Here is a 22,187-nt window from a genome sequence, read left to right as displayed (position 1 = left end):
AAGGGAAGAAGTTAACTGATAGGTAGGGCTTGTCCCTACCTGTGCAAGTCCCTGCAAGCCCTGTTAGGGATATGGAATTTCATCCTAAGAGCAATGGGAAGCCATCAAAATGTTTTCAGCGGGAAGTGGATACAGCAGGGTGAGAGGTAGATGCCTTGGAGGAGGCATTGAAACAGCGTCTCTGTTTCGAGTTTGGAGGAGGGACCGGGTAGTGCTCGAGTGGATGTGGAAGGCCAAGCATAGGCCATGGTAGCAGCCCTGTGAGAGAGCATGGTGTCTTTGCCATTGGAACTTGTGGCTGGATTCATGATTGATTGGATGGGAGGTAGTGAGAGAGAGGGAAGGCGAAGTCAAGGATGACTCCCAGGCAACTTCCTAGAAGCAGGCACCACTCACTGAGTCAGCAAACACTGCAGCAGCAGCAGGCTTGGGGGTGGGAATAACACTGGTTAATTTTGGCCAAGTTGCACCTAGGGTAGCCCTGAGACATCCAAGAGGAGATGTCATGTAGGCAGTAGGATAATGGGTCCAGAGCTCAGAACAGACATCTAGTCTGGAGAAGTAAATTTGCAAGTCATCAGAACGTACCTGGTAACTGAAGCAATGTGCATGGATGAGATTGCTTAGGGAGAGGATGTAAAGTGAGACATGAGAAGGGCTTAGGGCTGAGTCTTGAGGAACTGCAACCTTTCAAGTTGGGAGGAGGAGGGTAAGTTGTCAAAGGAGCCATAAAGAAGCAGCAGGAGGAGGAAGAGAACCAGGAGAGTGCATCACAGAGGCCAAGGCACGGGCACTGGCTGGGATGTTACCTGTAGTGGCTCTTTAGAACTTGGGCACCCGCATACCTCTCTGCAGCACATGGCTTCCTTTATATTTCCACGGTGTCTTCAACATTTGCCTCCTTTACAAGGTATTTTGCTTCTAACAAGCTCAATTTCATTTGCCTTTACATAGAAAATACACCCACTCATGACCCTTCCATGTGGGCAACCATAAGCCAGCTGTCAGCAAGCTCATTGATTAGAGTCCCATTTATGAAACTATTGAGTGCTTCTGAGAAGAGAAATAAGAGAGAGGGAAAAGGGGAGAAAGTAAAGGAAAAAAAGAATGGTCACTGTTTATTGAGCACCTACTCTGTACTGTTTCTTATGCTTGTCTAATCCTTGCAAAGTGGTGCAAATGAGTCTTACTATCCCCATTTTAAAGGCTCAGGGAGGTTAAACAATTTGAGTGAAGTCACACAGACAGTACATTGTGTATCCAGAGCCAAACCTCCAACTTATGTCGATTTGAAAAATATTTTTCCAGGGCAAGCCCTTGTAGAAAGCTCACATGTGCTTGTGAAACGCAAGCACATTGTCTCCGAGGCAGAATGGCTACAGGAAAGAAGGAATAGTCCAGTGTGGAGAAGAAATGGTAATAGTTGACAACAAAGTCGAAACATGACCCTGATGAATGACCCCCTGAATGAATGTGCTCCTTTCTCCTTGTTTAATGATACTGGTGGGTTAGAGTTTAGTGGAAACATCCGTGGTGTGATGGGTTTATTGGTGGCAATTATGGGTGAGGACTCTCCTCCACTGGGTCTATTTTAATAGGAACACAATTTGAGGGAGTTAGGGAGGATGAGCCTATTTATTCCTCTGCCTCCCTTGTTAGTTCCTCTCAGCTCAGTAGGAAACTACAGTCTAACATGGCCCAGATTCCCTTCAGAATAACCGGGGTCCTCATAATTCTCATTAAGGTGCCTCTGGGTAGAGTCTGGGGAAGGAGGGCACCAATGAGCTGTGACCACCCATCTCTGTTACCTGGAGGAGGTGCTGCTTTGTGCTAAATAGTCTGGAAATGAACGAACAACAATTGCTCCTAAAATTAGCCTAAGGGTGCCAACTCCGTCTCGCTAGCCCACCAGACAGGGTGGCAAAGCATGAGAGGAGAAAGTGGTTGTCATCCTTGAGGCTGCTTCCGAGGCAGAACAGGGAACAGCTTTCGCCACTGTGGGGGGCAGAGGGGAATGACAGGCTGGTGGCTGCTTCACCATGTTGCTTGTACACACAGATAATCATTATTAGCAGTGTCATCTTGACTCGCAAAGATAGCATCTGAGACAGGTAAACTTAGTTCCGTAAGGGGACGAAGGGAATGCCATTCTCCAAAACACAGGTTTATTTGTGGCACCTTGGCACCGCATAATTAAGGGGGCTGAAATTACAAACTGTGGCGTATCCAGAGATTCTTGTGTCCACGTTCAATAGAGGCCCATTTGGATGAAACTTTTCAAGTGGGAGTGAGGATGTAGAATGAAACAGGTGGGACTCACAGGAGTGTCCTCTACCTGCCCAAGGAACTCACATGTCAGGTGACTCTTCCACTCGCCTTTTCTCACCCCTCTCCTTCCAACAAATCTAGATGTAAACACCAAGAAATAAAGATGAGGAGGAGAAGCTGCTGGCCCAGTAGACAGAATTACAGCCAAAAGATCATAACTGGGTTTCCTTTTTGCCAAACAATTTGAAAATCTAAGGAGAGTGCTGAAGTACAGATTGGCTAAATGGTTACTAAACAAGTTTTTTCTTCCTGGGTGCACAGTTATACTACATTTCCCAGCCCCCTTAGAGTTAGATGGGGCCAGGTGACATGTTCTTGCCACAGTGAGCAGAGTGATGTGTCCTGCCAGGCTGAGGCAGTTAAGAGCAGTGTGCCTTCTCGGTCTCTCTCTGCACTGACCCTTGTCTACTGCCTAGCTGATGTCAGGGATTCCACAAGGCCACATGTTGAAGATGGCTGTGCCTTAGCACGGAAGGAGCATGGGTCCCTGAATGACTGTGTGGAGCAGAGCTCACTGACCACATCAAACCGTGACAAAAGCAAACCATAAACTTTTATTGTGCCAAGTCACTGAGATTTTGAGACTAGTCTGTCACGGTAGTCAGCATTACTTCCTTTAGCTGAGACCCTTGCTCAGCCTGGGCTCCCGGTCTGTGCAGTAAGCCTCCCTCGTCCTCACCTCCTGAAGTCTTTAACAGCTTCACAAAGATCAGGATTGGTTTTTTGTCCTTCATTCTTTGTTCATTTTAGTTTTTAATGGATTTGTCAGGGACAAAGCATTTTGTCAAATAATTATTAATGGGAAATCAATAAAAAAAAGTCCAAACCAATATAACAACTTGGTAATTAATCAAAGTGAAAAATTGGACATTTACAGTCTGATGTCCCATTCAAGTAAAATTATGGAGATTTTTTTCAAAAGATCATCTAACATTTTAGGGGGAAAAGTGCCCCTATTTTCTCTCCTGAGTCTACTTTCGGTTCTTGAACGGTCCGACACTCTGCATCAACTCTTTGGAATGTGTGTGTCGTGTGTCCTTTTCTGATGAAATGTCATGAGCTGCCCTCCGACATTCAGCATTTCCCAAACTTGGCACCAAAAGGCTTTGCCTTTGTTCACTGTAACACAATTGTCATCTTTTTCCTAAAGTCAGATTTCTGATTCTCTTCCTCTGCGCCCAGAAAATATATTTCTTTCACCACCTCTACCCTGGTTTTGAGTTTGCAGGCTTGAAAGTGACATCGTGGGAATCAACAAAGGACCTAGAAATCAGAAGAGATGAGAATACAGAGGCCTGTCTCCGGTGAATTCTGCACCGGTGGCTTTATGCAGCTTTTCCTCCTGTTCCTGAAATGTCTTCCTCCTTCCTCTCAGCTTCTAAATCCTCCGAGTGCTTCAAGTTTCACTAATTCCCTTACGAGGCTTATAGAATGTCCCACATGGACCCTCAGTAGGTTAAAATTTCCAAGAGCACAAAGAATACTTTTGGTTTTTTCCTTCCTCATTTCCCCAGCATCCAGCACTGTACCTGGCATCTGTCAGACACTTAAAAATATACATCCTGAATGAATTGATGGCTTTGAATGACTGGATGAATTTTGGGTTCTTCACTCATCTCAAGAAACTGTGAATCATCAGAAAGAATGGAAAGGAAGAGAGATTCATTCTTCTCAAAATACACATTGTCTGTACCACATAATTTAGCAATTAAATGCATTCAATGTTCATTTTGACAGTACACAGAACCAGCAGCATTTGTTTCCATGTCACTTTGACAAAATTTCTAATTCAACTGACTTATTTGAGGAGAATAATAATCACAAATGACCTTCCATGATGGCCTCCACCCAACAACGTCAAGTGGCCTATTGTGTTCTTGCGTTAATGAGCATTGAGATGTGATAAGCTTTTCATTTTCTTTCTCTTTATTTTTTTAATAGAAATATCTGTTGATCTACATGGCATTCTGTGAAGAATATACAAGCTGGGTGTGATAGGTAGAACAATGTCTCCCTCCCCCAAAGATGTCCATGTCCTAATCCCCAGAACCTTTGAATATGCTATGTTACACGGCAAGGGAGAATTAAGGTTGCAGATGGAATTAAGATTATTAATCAGCTGACTTTAAAATATAGGAGATTACCCTGGATTATCTGTGTGAGCCCAATGTCATCACAAGGGTCCTTTAAATGTGGAAGAGGGAAGCAGAAGAGTCAGCGTCACAGTGAGGCAATGTGAGAAAGACTCGACTGGCCATTGCTGGCTTTGAACGTGGAAGAGGGCCACAAGCCAAGAAATGTGGGCCGCTTCTATAAACCAGAAAAGTCAAGAAAGTAGATTCTCCCCTACAATCTCCGGAAGGAGTGCAGCCCTCCCAACACCTTGATTTTACCCCGGTGAGACCCATTTTGGAATTCTGATACCCAGAGCTGTAAGACAATAATTTGTGTTGTTGTAAGCCACTAAGTTTGTGGTAATTTGTAACAGCAACAATAGGAAACTAATACATGGGGGGTTCTAAATAAAATAGACAAGGAGGGATACAGTTGCATTTTACAATTTATCAAAAAAAGATACAATAAAAACACTTATTTTTCTCCTTTTGTCCATTTGCGTTTATTTTTCTCTCCAGTCATTCCTTATTGGCAGACACTGGGACTTATGCTTTTGCAGTATTCAACACAGAATGACACCATGCGAGAGAAAGTGGCCAGTAAACAATGCTGGGCTAAAAATACACGGTGGATAGCAAACATGTTCAATTAGTCAGTGAAACTGAACTAAATTGGTGTTTTTCCAGGAACTTTTTGGTAATAAAGGGAAAGCTCACGATTTGAAATAAAATGATAATATAAACAATGCTCTCCTGTTGCCTAGGGGTAGGGGTCACCAGATCTCGGAGGAAGCACCCAGGTCCCCATGGCAGGAGGGACAGGCTAGGGTGGAAATGCCCTTGACAGGGCAGCCCATTAGTTTCCAGCTCTTCGCCCACCTGGTCTTCAGCAGAGCTGGTAACAGGTAACCGTGTCTGAGAGTCGTGGGTTTCTGCTCCTCTCCTCTTCCGTTTGCAGGGTAAACGTCCAGGAACAGAGGAATATCAGAAGATGGGCAGCGGAGAGGGAAAAGAGGTGATGAGCTGGGGCTATTTTAAACTTTGGTAATTGGTACCACAGCAGTCAGGAATAGGCATGTATTTTATATAATACCCGCACCTAAAAGAGATTATTTTCCACAGGGAGAAAGAATTATGAGCAAATTCAGGGTTTTATGAAAACTTGAAAAAGTTTCATTTGTCTTTTCTAAGCATTAGTTCATGAGCCCAAGCCGTTTTTCTGGAATGAAAGCTAGACGCAACTCAAACACACTTGTGAGCGTTTATCTGTTAATATCTTTAATGTTAGCTACCACCTGGGTTTGTTGGAAGGATTAACTGGATTGTATTTGCAAAGTGTTCAAACGGTGCCAGGCACATGGTAAGCACTGTGTAGGTGTTACTGACCATTATTGTTAAATCAAATTAAACCACCTTATTTAGAATGCTGATACAAAAATAGAACATGGCTCTTTCTGTCTCTTTCCATCTCTGCAATGACACACCAGAGCTTAAGAAATGATTTAGTGGATCCAAGTCAAGTTTATGCAGCTTCCAGCTGGAGAGAAATAAAAGGAGCTAAGTAAGTTGAGTTCCTCCTAGAGGTGGGCAGCACCAGGGCCAGAGGCAGGCTGCGCCATCTGTCTCGAGAGCCTCACTGTGCAGCCCAGCTCAGGCACTAGTGATGTCACATCAGGAAGCCACACAGCTGTGGTGCAAGTCTCCATGCATCTGCCGGCACATTCTGCACAGGCTGCCAGGAGGCTAGCTCCAGTTCTGATGAATATCTGTTGACTGAATCAGTGAATGAACTGGACAAGTCCCCATTGTCATTGTGACAAGTGAATTGTCAATGACAAGTGAATTGTCATTCACTGGGGACACACACGTGTGCACGCACACATACACACATCCTCCGAGCCTCGATACTCCATTTTGTAAAATAAGAAGAATGAACTTCAATAATCTCTAGAGACCATCCCAATGTCTTCTTACCAATTTTTTTTTAAAGAGTCCTTTGAAAGATTATTGAAAAATAATAGGGAAGTCTGTGTTTACAAAAAATAGCAAATTAAAACAAGATCACCAGCAACTGTTCCTCTCTCAATTGCCTTTCCCTTTAGCATTCAGATTTTAGGGGACACCACATGACAGTAAGTGATGTATCAAAGAAAACAGTTATAACTGTTTTAGGTCAGGTTTCCTGGGAACAGATCGGAGGTGGAGATTTGCATGCAGGAAGTATTTCGTGGAGTGGTCTCAGGATCAACACCCAAAGGGAGTAGAGAAAGCAGGATTAGAGAGAGAGAAGCTGAACTGCCTTGCCGTCACAATCAAGGCCTCAGTCAACCCCATGGAGAGCTCCTGCATGTTCTTCAGAGCCATCCCAGCTGGAGGCACACAGACTGTGCCTTCACCTCTCCCTGCCCCCTCCCCCACTGGCCACTCTGGATCTGGCTGCCCCTGAGGAGGGGGCACGGACTTGGAGGTGGCAGCCATCTTTGGTTGAGGTTAGTTCCCAGAGAGGGACACACAGAAGCTGGGAGAACAAGAGCCTCGGTGCTTGTGTTAGTTATCTGTTACTGAGTGACCAATCACCACTAACTTAGCTTCTGAAAACAACACGCGTTTATTATCTCACCATTTCCCTGGGTCAGGAGTCTGGGCAAGGCCTCACCAGGTCCTCTGGTCAGGGTCCTACAGGCAGCAAGCAAGGTGTTGATTGGGTTGTGTTTTCATCTGGAGCTCCACTGGGGAAGAGTCCACTTCCAAGAACGTTCAAGTTGGTGACAGAACTCATTTCCTTGTGGCTGTATGACTGAAGGCCTGGCTTTTTGCTGGCTGTTGCCTGGGGCCACCCTCAGGTCCTAGAGGTTGCCTGGTTCCTAGAGCTAGTCCACGTTCCTTGCCACATGGCTACTCACCTAGCCAATTACTTCATGAAGCCTACAGGAGAGTCTTTCACCTCAGAGATGGCCAGTGCCTCTTTCAAGGGCGTTCACCTGATCAACTCAGGCTCATTCTTTTGATTAACTCAAAAATCAACTGATCTGGGGGTTTAATTTTATCTCAAAAATCCCTTTACTTTTGCTATATTCTGTGGGCTCGAAGTGAGTCACAGGGCCCACCCACACTCAGGGGAGGGGATTATATCGGGCATGAACATCAGGGGGTAGGAATCATGGGGGCCACTTTGGGGTCTGTCTGCCATTGTCCTGAAGGGGACATCTGGGTGATGTACTACATATTCACTTATAACTCAAAATATAAAATTTGGTAAACAAGATTCTGCTGGTGCTCGGCGAGTTCAGGCTGACCGTTTTGCAGGCAGCTTTAACGCTGTGGGGTTCTCACAGCGCAGAGGCGGTACCAAGGGCCCCACGGCAGCAGGGGATGATATTGCCTGAATCTTTAGCGATCACCAGGAAAGTTGCAACCAGGTGGGCATTGGCACAGCCCTTTGCACATAGTGGGCTTCCAGAAATGCCTGTTGAATTGAATTGGTTGAAGCAGAGAGCTGTGTTTTATGCTGCGAGGGGGTTGTTAGTCTCTCCAATCTGAATCTTCTGCTGAATGTCTAATCACCTGTAACTGGCCAGATTGTCAGGGAAAATCATGGCTAGGTTTGACTGCCTATAAAAGTCAGCAGGAAAATGTGCCCTTTGTCAAGTGAAAATGGGAAGGAAACTCAGAAAAAATCTTCCCTAGAGTATATAAATTCATTCTTATAAAAAAAAATTATATGTAGGTTGCATATACAAGCTTTTATTTTTAAGTGGAAACAAAATATAGTGAAATATAAAAATTGATCCAAAGATGCAAGACCAACCCTGCAGGAACCCCAAACTATCTATGGGAGTTATTGGCCCCAGCATTTTGGTGTGGGGCCAATCCCAGCCCCCTTGAACCTGAATGGCTGATTGACAGACCAAAATGGAGAAAATTGTTTCAAGCAGGAAGGGAACTATTGCTTAATTCTTTCTGTATCTCATTGTCAGTCAATGCTTCGAGGTAGGTACAACACCTACCCAACCTCATTTTACAGAAGAGGAAGAAGCCTTTGGCCTCATGTGGTTCAGAGTCTACTGTGGAGACAGACAAGGAGAGGCCATGCGACACAGTGGGGTCAGTGCTCTGAGGGCTGCAGGGTAGAGAGGGGAGCACCTCGCCCAGGTCAGGGGAGGCTTCTCAGCAGGAGAAGAGTCTGAGCTGATACCTTGTCTTTCCTTTATGGGGCAATGGGGGACAAGAACTCCATGCATGATAGAAAAGGCAACAGAAGAGAAGCCTGAGCCTTCTACTTTGCAGTTTTGCCAGGAGCCAAGCTCCGTCAACTCTTGTAGGCAGAGAGCCTATCAGCTGAAAAGTCACTGTGAACCTACGTGGAAGAGGATCGCTTTTGTCTAGTTCAACTCACCTACAGACAGATGGGAAGAAGCTAGACAGACTGTCAGATGTAGCTTAGACAGCTCATAGGAAGCCCTGCTTAGGAACACAAGTTACCTTCCTTCCCTTGATTGAAGGTAGTTTACAACAGATTTCTTCTTTGATGAGTTTGGGAAGACCTAGCCCAAGCCCTCCAAAGCTAAGGCTTAATAGGTCCTCTCTCCCTTGCTTCACCAGCATATCACTCTCAATTAACTGTCTTTGTTCCTCATCTGGAAACCTGGCCTCTTCTTAGAGTTAAGAAGCCACAGAATTAGGGTGACCATATAATTTATTACCTAAAGTGGGACACTTTAGAGAGTGAAAGGGAGCATGGATAATAATTACTTCAGAACAACAGACATAAATAAACTGGGGCCATCCTGGGCAGACCATCACATTCCCCATGATGAACTCAGCCCAGTTAACGCTAATTAGCTGCAAAGTGAAATGAACTTTCCCAGGATTCTCATTGGCTCCCATCTCTGGGTCACAAAGAGGAAGGAAGCATGTCTTCCTTCCTGCTTGAACTACTTAGAGTGTGCCGTCCTTTGTCTAAGAAGAATATTGTTACTGAGCAGGACTTTAGACGCCCTGTGTGTAAGGAAGATCTGTTGTCTGAGCAATGTGAATGAATGAGAGAGGAACAGATAATAAATATTAAGCTTGTTAAATGCCACGTTTTTATGGAATTCAGGAATATTTGTTTTTAGAAAGCTCACTTTTACTCCCTTAAAAAATCCTCCTGCCCCACTCCAGAACTTAAAACATATGATTTTGTAGAGATGACTCTGGTTGCTGAAGTCACTACATAGGGAATTAGGCTGAAGAACCCCCAAGTCTGCAGTGAAAACTGAAATGTAATGGATGAGAGTCACCCATCTGTAGGGGAAATGCAACCCAAAATATGATTATGAAATGTGTGACTGAGGAGGTCTAGGAAACATTTAAACCTAACTGGAGGACCAACGGATATCTTCTGCTTGGGATGGAACTGATGAAAAGGAAAGCTGTAGCCTAGTCGATTCAATTAATATATCAGAAGACAGACTGTCTTAACCAGAGAAGATGGTCTGCGTAGAGTCTAAAAAAGAGACTCGAATGACTATGCACATGGTGGTACTCAGATTGGAATACCATGGCTACAAAAGCGGTTTTCTTTGTTAAGAGTCACGGAAAGCCCCTCACATTTTGACACGGCTTGAGTTAAAGAAACCCCCTCCACCACAAAACCCTCCTCAAGAACCCACTTCCCTTTGTTCTCATTCTATACTTATCAAGAAAACTTCTGAGTGACCTCACATCAAGACAGAGATTCTCTGAGTCTCTAAATCCACTAATTACTGATCAACAATGTCTACTTGATGGACTTCCTCACCAATAGTCATATCCAGAATCTGGAATCCTCCTAAAACATTAAGAAGATTAAAGATGACATTTTTAAAATCTAACAGTTTACATACAAAGTATCACAGAAAATTCTCACATTAATTTAAATTAGTAGAATTCAAAGACAGTAGAAAAAATAGACACTGAGAATGTAATATTGTTGGACTTAAAATGTACGCGAATTCAACTGAACTTTCCAGTCCTGAGAGAACCAGCTAGTAGGGCCTGGATAATGCTCAACAAATGAGACACAGTTGTCAGAGTTAGATCCTGGTCACCAAGACAAGATTCATAAGGCATCAATGAAATTGGAATTCTTCATGATTTAAGAACTGACTTCCATTTCAACAGGCCCATAATTTCAATCTAGTGACTGTATTTGAGTTGAATGGGCTCAAAGAGCTTGACTCACATTAGCCAAACTTAGGAAAGACCAACATATAAGACAAAATAATTATTTGTTCTTAAGGAGTGGTTCATCTTTCCAGGACCTGAAACCTGTGTCCTGTCCTGTCAATTTTGTGTGAAGCCACTTTTTCTATTTTGGGACAAACTTCCATACATTATTGCTTCTACCCCCTGCAGAGTAACAAAGTCTAATCTCTCACCAGGATGGGTCTTTCAGAGTTTTGCAATGAATTCTTGTGTACTTCCTAAGTTGTTTCTTCTCCAAGCTAAATATTCACAACTCTTTCAACCCTTCCTCATTTGATTGGTCCTATAAACGTAGCTCAAGTCAGCATGACTCTGAACTGTCAGCAAATCAACTAAGAAGTCCATCTTCGTGTGTGTGTATGTGTGTGTGTGTTTTATTGTAATTCAACTTTTTTATTTTGAGATAATTGTAAGTTCACATACAATTGTAAGATATAATACGGAGAGATCCTGTGCAACATTTACCTAGATTCCTTTCCTGCAGCGGTAACATCTTGCAAAACTATAGTACAACATCACCACCAGGTTGTTGATTGACACGCAGTCAAGATACAGAACATTTCCATCATCATGAGGATCCTTCGTTTGCCCTTTTATAGTCACACATATTTCCCTCCTGCCGCTACCCCCTCCTTAATCCCTGGTAACCGCTAATCCGTTCTCCCTTTCTATTATTTTGTCATTTCAAGAATGTTATATAATTGGAATCATAGGGTAGGTAACCTTAGTGATTGGTTTTCTTCACTCAGCTTAATTCTCTGGAGATTCATCCAGGTTGCTGTGTGCATCAATAGTTCGTTTCTTTTTGTTGCTGAGTAGTATTCCATGGTATGGAAGTACTATAGTTTGTTCAATCATTCGCTTATTGAAGGACATCTGGGTTGTTTCCAGTTTTGGCTATTAGTAATAAAACTGCTATAAACACTTGTGTAGAGGTTTCTGCATGAACATAAGTCTACATTTTTCTAGGATAAATGCCCAGGAGTGCAATTGCTGGGTTGTATGGTAGTTGCATGTTTCACTTTTAAAGAAACTTCTGGACTGTGTTCCAGAAAGGTTATCACCTACTTTTGATTAAGATCTGTAGTCAAGCTCGTGTGCCCAGTCTGAAACCATAAAGGGTTTTGTATTTGTGTGTGCTCGTGCATTTTTGTTTTTGGACCCAAATGCAAAATATAATATTTATCTCCCTTAAATATTATTTTGTTAATTTCATCCCCATATTCCAAGTCTTAAGATCTTTAATATCTAATTTCTCTCATCCAACATGTTAGCTATTCTTCTTGACTTCATTTCATCTGTATATTTTGCAAGCATGTTTACTAAAGCTTCCTTCATTCAGAGCTTAAGAAAAAAATTTGGACAGGACAAAACCCTAAAGTGTACCATTGCAGACAAACTCTTCAACTGTAATATCAGCTGACCTACACTTTCCTTCCTGTCCATAAAGGTAATATCAACAAAATTTCCAAAGGATTTGTGAAATCCAGATTCCCATGTACATAGCATTTCCATTCCTATCAATCTAAGCACTTCATTTAAAAAGAGAGAAAAATTCAAGTTCCTAGGTCACGCTATTTCACTGTGAATAGACTTTAGTTCTTATTGACAGACATTTTCTTTTCTCAATTAATAGAGACTGAAGACATTAACAAAACAACTTTCCCCATGGTGGCTTGCTGTTTTAACCAAAGGCCGAAATGCCCATTTAGGGCACCAAGATTTGGGAAACATGTTGAAGATGGTAACGATGATGGTCGTGGTGGTGATTACACTCACATAGGTAGCCTGCTTATTAGGTGCCAAAACTTCCAAGAACTGTGTGGTTCCATGTCATTTTTATAACTGTATCTGTTTTTCAAATAATCATATCATTCACAGGGATTGGCAAAATGGGTGTTCTTTTTAGGTACATTCTATAGCTGCCAGACACTTTAATTTCAACCTTTTCTTGAGATTGTGTCTGAATTCTTAGCGGAGAGAAAAATTGGGTAATATAAAATCAAAGCCAAAGAAAACTTTTGCTTAATTATCTAATTATTTTAGGTATAACTGGGCTTGAGAAGTCTTAATTTCAATCACTATGTTCTCTATGCTTAGATCATTTTATATCTATGCACTTTTCTATTTTAGCTAACAAAATGTTGCAGTTTCAAATAATTAAAATTAAAATCCAAAATTCAATAAACAAATAAAATATTTATTTATTTTATTTAGTTTTCTTCTGATTCTCAAGAAAAATATTGGGTTTGTGATATATGATACAAGAAAGAAAAATTCCGTTTAAAGAAATAATTATAGAATGCCAAGAGAGAATAGGACATAGTCTGATTTATAATGTTAAGTGGACAGGGAGAAATAGAAGCTACATCATACTTAGAAGATTCATAATAATAATTATGCTAATTTAATTGTTTTATTAATAAAAAGTTTAAAAAAGTAATAAAAACTTTTAAAATGTTGAAAATCAGCCTGGCTTAGGAATCCTTTGGTACCAGTTTAAACAGCTATGGAAGGTGAAAACCTGTACTGTATTAGAAGAGAGAAGCAATAAAAAGCAAGATATTCTACTCACGTGGAGGCATATAACCTTAGTTATAAGCAAGAGCTCATTCTGCCTCACACTATAATGATATTCCAGAATCAGATGGAGGAGTCAGTCCCAAAATGGGATTTCTCAAAAAACAAATCAGATCTTGCAGGAAGTCTTGGTTGAAACACTCATTTACTTTGTTAAATTCAGAGTATTGGGTTGCAGCTATATAGACTAAACCAATTGTTACACAGGAAGCATTGTGCTATTTTTGATACGGTAACTTCAAAGCAATTGAAACCAATAAGTCGGTCTGAGCACAACATGGGAGGTACTGAGAGGGAAGGGATAGAGTGGTTGGGAGCCTAAATGCTATTAGAATGACAAGGCTCTGCTGGGTGATTTATTACGGCACCAAAGAGCAGCTACTAGTCATGTGACCTTGGGTGAGTTTCACTTAGCATCTCTGAGACTGTTTCCTATAAAAATGGCAATTAAAACAGCCATTGTTTGGAGCGTATGGAAAAAAAAGCTCCTATTCCAGTGTCTTGTGTAGTAAGAGGGCAAATTGTAGTTTCTTTGGTCACATCGTAATATAATAATGGCTATTATTTGTTGGGTGTTTACTATGTGCCAAGGATCAGTGTCATCTTATTACCCTATCAAATCCTCACAGTTCTATGATGAAACTACCTAAATTCTCATTGTTCAGATGAGGAAACTGAGGCACAGAAGCTAAGTGAATTAGCCAAGATCACCAGTTAAAGGGGGCCGAGCCCAGATATGAAGTCCATCAGCAATGTGGCAGAAATCATGGACTTGACCATTATACTGCATGGTATGAATTAAATAACACTCCACTAGAATAAGAAAACTGGGGTATTCTGACTTGGGCACCAACTTCTCTGATTTCAGGCTAAATGATCTTGGGTTTCTCTAAACTCATTTTCTTTTTTTCAGTAAAAAATATACTTATATATTTATTAATATCTAATTATATTTTATAAACACATACTGGATGTTTTAGGACACACAAAATTTTAAAAATTGGACCCAGTCCCTGTTCTAAACAGCAGTGATTCCACAGGGCACCCCCCTGAGCCTGTGCTGTTCTAAGTGCTGAGGGTACATTGGATAGACCAAACCTCTGCCCACGGAGCCTCTCTTGTATCTTAACGGGTTTGTTGAGATCTAATTTACATAACATAAAAGTCACCTATTTAAAGTGTATGATTCAATGATTTTTAGTATCTTTAGAGTTGTGTAAACATCACAGTAATCAAAGTTTATTACATTTTTATCACCCCAAAAAGAAATGTTATACTCAGTACCAGTCATTCCCCCTTCCCTCCTCCCCAGCCCTGGGCAACCACTAATCTACTTTCTGTTTCTATAGGTTTACTATTATGAACATTTCATACACGTGAAATCATGCAATAGGTGGTTTCTTTCACTTCCATAATGTTCTCAAGGCTCATCCGTGTTATTGCATGGATCAATACTTTGTTCATTTTTAAGACTGAATAATATTCCATTGTATGAATATATCACATTTTGTTTATCCTTTTATTAGTTGATGGACTTTTGGGTTATTTCCACTTTTTTGCTATCATGTATAATGCTGCTATTCAGTATGTATACATTTGTTGACAAGTCTTTGTGTAGACATGTGTTTTTATTTCTTTGGAATGGAATTCCTAGGAGTGGAATCGCTGGGTGATATGATAAGTCAATGTTTAACCTGTTGAGGAACTTCCAAACTTTTTCCGAAATGGTTGCACCATTTTACATTTCTACCAGCAGTGTATGAGGGTTCCAATTTCTCCACATCCTTGCCGACACTTGTTATCCAACACTTGTTATTGTATGTCTTTTTGCTTATAGCCATCCCAGTGGTGTGAAGTGGTATTCCATTGTGCTTTTGATTGCATTTCGTTAATAACTAATGATATTGGGCATCTTTTCATGTGCTATTGGCCATTTGTACATCTTCTTTGGAGAAATGTCTATTCAAATCCTTTGTCTCTTTTGAAAATTGGGTTATTTATCATTATTGAGTTGTAGGTGTTCTTTACGTATTCTAGATACAGGTCCTTTGTCAGATACATGATTTAGAAATATTTTCTCCCACTCTACGAGTTGTCTTTTAACTTTCCTGATGGTATTATTTGACGCAAAAAAGTTTTCAATTTTTTTCTTCTTTATTTATTTATAAATTGTGGTAAAATATACATGACATAAAATTTACCATTTTAACAGTTTTTAAGTATACAGTCCTGTGGCATTAAGTACATTCACAATGTCGTGCAATCATCACCATCATCCATATCTAGAACTTCTTTCATCTTCTAAAACTGAAACATTGCACCCATTAAACAATAACTCCTCATTCTGGCAACCACCATTATACTTTCTGTCTCTATAAATTTAACTACTCTAAGTACCTCATGTGAGTGGAATCATACGTTGTCTGTCCATTTGTGATTGGCTTATTTCATTTAGCATAATGTCTTCAAGGTTCGTCCATATTGTAGCATGTGGCAGGATTTCATTCCTTTTTAAGGCTGAATAGTATTCCATTGTATGTATATACCACAGTTTGTTTATCCACTCATCCATTGATGGAAGAAGTTCTTAATTTTGATGAAAATCAATTTATCTTTTTTTTTCTTTTATTATGTGTGCTTTTGGTGTCATATCTAAGAAATCATTGCCTAATCCCAAATCATGAATATTTACTCTGAAGTTTTCTTCCAAGAGTTTTACAATTTTAGCTCTTCCATTTAGGTCTATGATCCATTTAGGTTAATTTTTGTATAGGGTATAGATATCCAGTTGACTCTGTACCATTTGTTGAAAAAATTATTCTTGCCCCATTGAATTGTCTGCACATCTTTGGTGAAAATCTATTAACTACAAATGTAAGATTTCATTTCTGGACTCTCAATTCTATCCTCATTTCCTTATCTTTAAATGAACAGTTTGATTTGATCATAGTTCCCCCAAATTTGCCTGATCAGAATGTTATGAGAGGTTCGGGGATTTGATCGGAGATGTAAAAGACACTTTCCACTCCAAACAAATGGACTGAAGGTATATTTTATTATATAGAGGATAGTAAAGGCGATAGTCTGCAAATAGATCAAAATAGATCAAATATTAAGAGGGAAAAAACATCAGCCCAACTGGAAAGGGAAAACATCCACATCGGCTGAAGAGAAATGACACAAATCAACCGGAAAGAGAAACACCAGGTTGACCGAAAAGAGAACACATCAGATCAATTACTTCATATCAAATCAATTACTTCACATCAAATCAATTACTCACAATATCCACGCCCCACTGCCGGGAGAGTCCTGTCAATCGACGCGGCTGGGCAAGGATCACATGTCCTGGGCAAGGTGTCCCTTCCACAGGTGGAACTCTCACCGGGTCTCAGTCTCCAGCAGTTTATATAAGCAGTTACAGAGTTTACAGAGCAAGCATCTAGTGTTCCCATGCACAAAATGGTTATCAGTGGCGTATGTGCACTGAGCCCCTTGGCTAACGTCCCAGCCCAGTAGTTGTGTACATGCATTGTTCTCTTTGGTTATCATCTTAGCCCGGCCCAGATGGCCAGTCCATCCCACGCTACGACGCTCCAAGAGCCTTGAAATGTTACAACTTGCAACTCTCTCCGTGGGAGAAAGGCCAGTTCCCGGGAAAAGGCCAGTTCCCACCACACAGAAAGCAGCTTTTTGTATTTCTTTGTGTGCTGGTGGCTCTAGGTCAATGGAGCTGCCAAACATGGCTGTACTCATGTCAAGACACAGAATCACCTCTACGGGTTGTAAAAAGAGAGATTCCTAGATATTTTCCCTGGTGATTCTGATTCAGTGGGCTTGAGGTGAGGCCGGAACCTGCTCTTCCTGCAATCTTCCCCAACTCAGTTCAGAGCAACACATGTCACCTGGTTGCTCAGACTAAAAACTAAGAAGTAACTGGGCTACTTATTAAGCTATTACCTCTCATTCCCAAACTCACCCTTGTCTACTCTGCTCTGATGCTAGGGCTGGGGCTCTGCAAGCCACATTTATCTTTGCAGCTGCTCTATGTTGTGTTCTGACAAGAGGAGGTGTGTGTAGGAGAAAGAAAAACTGGGGGAAGAAGGAGCCCCTCCCAGTTGGTTTCCTGTGGGCTTCCTGACTACTTGTGGTTCCGTGGGCATCACCCTGGCAATGCTTCTTCACCCCAGTAACAACAATTCCTTCCCATTATCAGCAATTAAATCTAATTTTCAATTTATTAAATCTTTGCAGAAACAGCTTCATTTAACTTCCAATGAAGACGCCAGCACCAACCATCTGGCACCGCCTCCTCAGATATCTGGGTTCCAGGCCCACAGGTCACTCCTCCAAGATCAGAGACACCAACACCAAGCAAGCAGTACTTTCTCAGATGTCCAAGTTTTAGCTTCACAGGGATCTTCCTCTAAGTTTCTAAGTTTTAATAATTCCAATCTCTTCCCTTCGTTCTATCGACCCTAGGGTTAGTAGCCATAGTTGCTTCCTCCATAGTACCTTAGAGTTTGCTTTACATCCTTCCAGTAACCTATATCACAACTAGTTAATAATTTTGCATATTAAATTCTCTCCTTTTGGACCTCCACTACATGAAGGAGTAACTTTTTGGGCATTGCTTATTGGACAAGAAGCAGCCACAGGTCTGTGGTCCCTGAGAGAAGAGAAAGAAACAAGGAGAGGGCTATCGTTGTTCCAGCTTTCTGCCTGTAGGTAATTCCCAATGCATGGCACAGAGAGGAGGAATCCAAGCAGAGTCCAGTGCTGTTACTGAGTTGAAGAGACAGAGATAGATGCCTGGAGATCCTGAAGCAACTGAAATTTTCAGAGCAGAGTACCAGAGAGGAGGAGCTACACAGAGAAAGAACACCACAAATCTACATAATAATCCCCTTTTGTCTTTGGCTGTGTACATAGGGTATGCATAGGATGAAACTCCATGAGGCCAGGCAAAGAAGAACTGTCAGGGAGCTCTAAGATGAACAATGCTCAGGGCTGGGAGATGTTTGAGTTCCATATCAGCCTCAGTGGAGAGAACTAGATACCAGGGCCAGTCACTAGAGACCCCAGAGGGTCATACTTTAATAAGAGGGTTAAATTATCCCTAGAGTAAAAGCTACTCTGATATAGCCTAATGAAGTTTGAAAACAATCCTTGAAATGATCAATCTGACCTGCAGGTAACTTAACTGCTTTCCAAAACAAACTTCAGCACTCTTTAAAAGAAGACAACATATTAGGAGTAAAAATAGTCAATAGAAACTGTGTTACTCTAGATTCTCCAAAAATCTGACATCAAAACGAGATTAAATGTGCAAGAATTTTATCAGGGGAAACACCTGTGTGCAAGAAAATAGAAAAGAGCCAGATAAGGCTAGGAGAGCTGTCAAACCACAAGGAATTCTGACCCTGAGTGAAGTGGAAAGAGACTGAAAAAAGTGAACAAAACCTCTGTGACCTATGAGACAGCATCAAGTGATGTAACACATGTATAATTGGAGTTCCAAAAGGAGAGATGGAGGAGGGGCCAGAACAAATATCTGAAGAAATAATGGTTGAAATTTTTTTTGCAAATTTGATGAAAACTATAAACCCACAGATCCAAGAAGCACAATAAACCCCAATCAGGAAAACACAAAGAAAGCTACACCAAAGCAGATCAGAATCAAATTTCTGAAGAACAGTGAAAAAGAGATAATTTTTAAAAGCAGCTGAAGAAAAAAGACATATTTTTATATGTAGAGGAACAAAAATAAGAATTAAAACAGACTTTTTGTCAGACATCATGCAAATCGGAGGATGATGGAATGGCATCTTTAAAGTTCTGAAAGAAAAACATGTCAAACCAGAATTCTATATCCAGTGAAGATATTTTTCAAAAATAAAGACAGAATAAAGATTTTTCAGACAAACAAACAAAAAAACTGTAAGACTGTCCCCAGCAGACCCACACTACAAGAAATGCTAAAGGAAGTTTCACTGTTCACTACAAGAAAGGGAAGTTCTTCAGGGTGAAGAGAAATGATACCAGATGGAAACCTGGATCTACACAAAGGAGAGAAGAGTGCCAAAATGGAAAATGTTGTAAATATAAAAGACATGTTTTCTTGTTCTTAAGTTTGTTTAAACTCTCTCTGTTCAAATAATTGTTGTGTTTCTGTCCCCTGACTGAACTCTGACTCGTATAGCAGCCTTATTTTTATTCTCAAATCTATCCCACCAGCCCAGAGGGCTCAGTGAGCCACATCGTGTCACTCTCCTCTCATGGCTGCCCGTTATTCTTAAAAAGCTATGAAACAAAAAGAAACTACCTTTTGTTGACTGTCTACCGTAACTCACCCCGCTCTTCTCCCAGTATTTTCCTTAAAATTCAATCTCCTTCCCTTCTCTGATCTGACGCCTGCGAGCATCTCCAGCTTTGCTCCAGCCTTGCACACTTGCTGTCCTCTAAATCACACCAGACTTTTGGGATCCTCAAACACACCAAATTCGTTCCCACCTCGGGCTCCTTTTACACTTGCCAGTCCTTCCACCAAATGCTCTTCCCCCAGATATTTGCATGGCTCACTCCTTATTAATGGGATCATGAATACCAATTCTTCAGAGAGATTGTCTCAACCTTCCTATCAGAATTAGGAACCCCCTTGTTCCTCCTCCAACACCATCACCACCACTCATTTTCTGTTCTGTTACCCTGTTCAATTTTCTTCAGAACATTACTATTGGAAATTAAATTATTTTTCCATTAGATTTTTGGGGTCTCTGGTAGGCTTCATATTGGCTCCCCAAAGATACCCACATTCTAATCCCTATAACCTGTGAATATATTGCTTTATATGGCAAAAGGACTTTGCAGATATGATTAAATTAAGGATCTGTGGTGATGGGGTTATGCTGGGTTCTTGTGATAGACCCAATGTAATCGCAAGAGTCTTTAAAAGAGGGAGGTTGATGTGTCGATGGAAGCAGAGGGACAGAAAAAGACATGTGATGCTGGAAGCAGGAGTTAGAGTGATGTGCTTTGAAGAGAGGAAGGAGCCATGAGCCAAGGAATGCAGGCAGCTTCTGAAAGCTGGAAAAGGCAAGGAAATTGATTCTCCTCTGAAGCCTCCAGAAAAAAACAGCCCAACCTATACCATAATTTTAGCCCAGTGAGACTGATTTTGAACCTCTGATCTCCAGAGCTGTAAGATAATAAATATGTGTTGTTTTAGTCCATTAAGCTTGTGATAATTTGATACAGCAGCAAGATGAGTCTAATAAAGATTCCTACTCTAGAATATAAGCTTCATGAAAGGGATCACATTCTCTCTCTTTATCTTATATCCTATATCTAATATCATCAAATTAATCACATCAGCTATCCGTTTGGAATATATCCCAAATCCAGCAACATCTCAAAACCTCTGACACTAAGACCACAGTCCAAGCTATCAGTTTCTCTTGCTGAGAGTATTACAAGACCTCTTCTTAATTGGTATCCCTGCTTCTACTCTTAACCCCTGCAGTCTATAGTCCACAGAACAACCAGAGGAATCTTTAAATGTAAGTTACATCATAGATCCCTGTTGAAAACTCTAATGACTTTTCTTATCACTCCAAGAAAATTCCAAGGTCATTACTCAAGGCCATACATCATCTGGTCTTGGGATGCCTCTCTGACCTCATCCTCAGTAATTCTACCTCCTGCTCCCCTAATAAGGCATTTCATGAATATTTGATGGATACATGACAGAATGCAGGTCAGAGGAGAGGCAGATCAATGAGGGCTGATGGTAGTCAGGGTAAAATCCGTGGAGGAAGTGGGATCCAAAGAATTTTTAAAATGTGGATAAGGGAACAATAAAAGAAAAGGACATTCTAGGTAATGGAAATGACCTGGACAGAGGTGTAATTTCAAGGAAAACAATCTCAGTGTTGTGTGTCCCATTTGCCAGGTCAGTGATGGACTTTGACTCCTCTCAACATTCTGCAAGTCATGTTTGTCCCTTTAAGCTTCAACAGCCAGGACTGGAACAACCCTACACTAAAGGTAAGCAAAGAGCTGTATATAGTAGGTGTACTATGTCACAGCTTCCAAATCTTAAACTTTTATTAACGTTATACTTTATAAGTTAATAAGTATCAAAAATTTTCACTAACAATAGGACTAAATTATTCTTTTGTGCACAGTAATATTATATTCAAGTTGGTTGTGTAGGTGTGTCCCCTACTCTAGAATCCAAGATCATTGTGTCATATTCATCTTGCTGTCCTCACAGTATAGCAGAGCGCAGCATACAGAGGTGAGCAAATTTAATGAATGATGCCTGAATGCATGAACAAGCCATTAGGACCCCTAGATGTTTTGCAGTCGTGTCATACAAAACCACATTCAACACACATGCACATATACACAAACTCAAACACCCGACTTCAAGGTGTTCTACTAAAGTATGTATTGTGACAGAGTGTTAATAAGACTAAAAATATGAGCTAGCTGTGTCAGGGATCATGACAGTGCTCCAATAACAAATCAGCACCAGCAACAACAATATTTGTTAGTCAGGAATTATGGTAAATGCTTTATACGTAATTTACCATTTGATCTGCAGTAACATTATCCTAAAGAGGATAGCATTGTTAATCCCATTCTATAGATTAAAAAAACCGAAGGTAAAAGAGTATGAGTGACTTATCTAAAGTTACCCAGCTGGTAAGAGGTGCAAGCAGGATTTGAACCCAGGGCTGTGCTCCAACGTGAGCTCAACTGGTTCAGGTACGATTAGGCATCCCAACCAGGTGCCAGTGAAAGCCTCTCTGTCTCAGGGTTCCACTCTACTCCGTCCTGTGGGACTCAGCTGGCATGCTGGTTAAAATGCAGATTTCTGGGCTGCTCTCCCAAAGATGTCAATTCGGTAGATGTGGCATGGGGCCCAGGAAT

Source organism: Ceratotherium simum, chromosome 13, assembly GCF_057802395.1.
Source record: "Ceratotherium simum simum isolate JZ-2026a chromosome 13, ASM5780239v1, whole genome shotgun sequence".
In the NCBI taxonomy this organism is placed as follows: Eukaryota; Metazoa; Chordata; class Mammalia; order Perissodactyla; family Rhinocerotidae; genus Ceratotherium; species Ceratotherium simum.
This window is presented reverse-complemented; position numbering follows the sequence as displayed.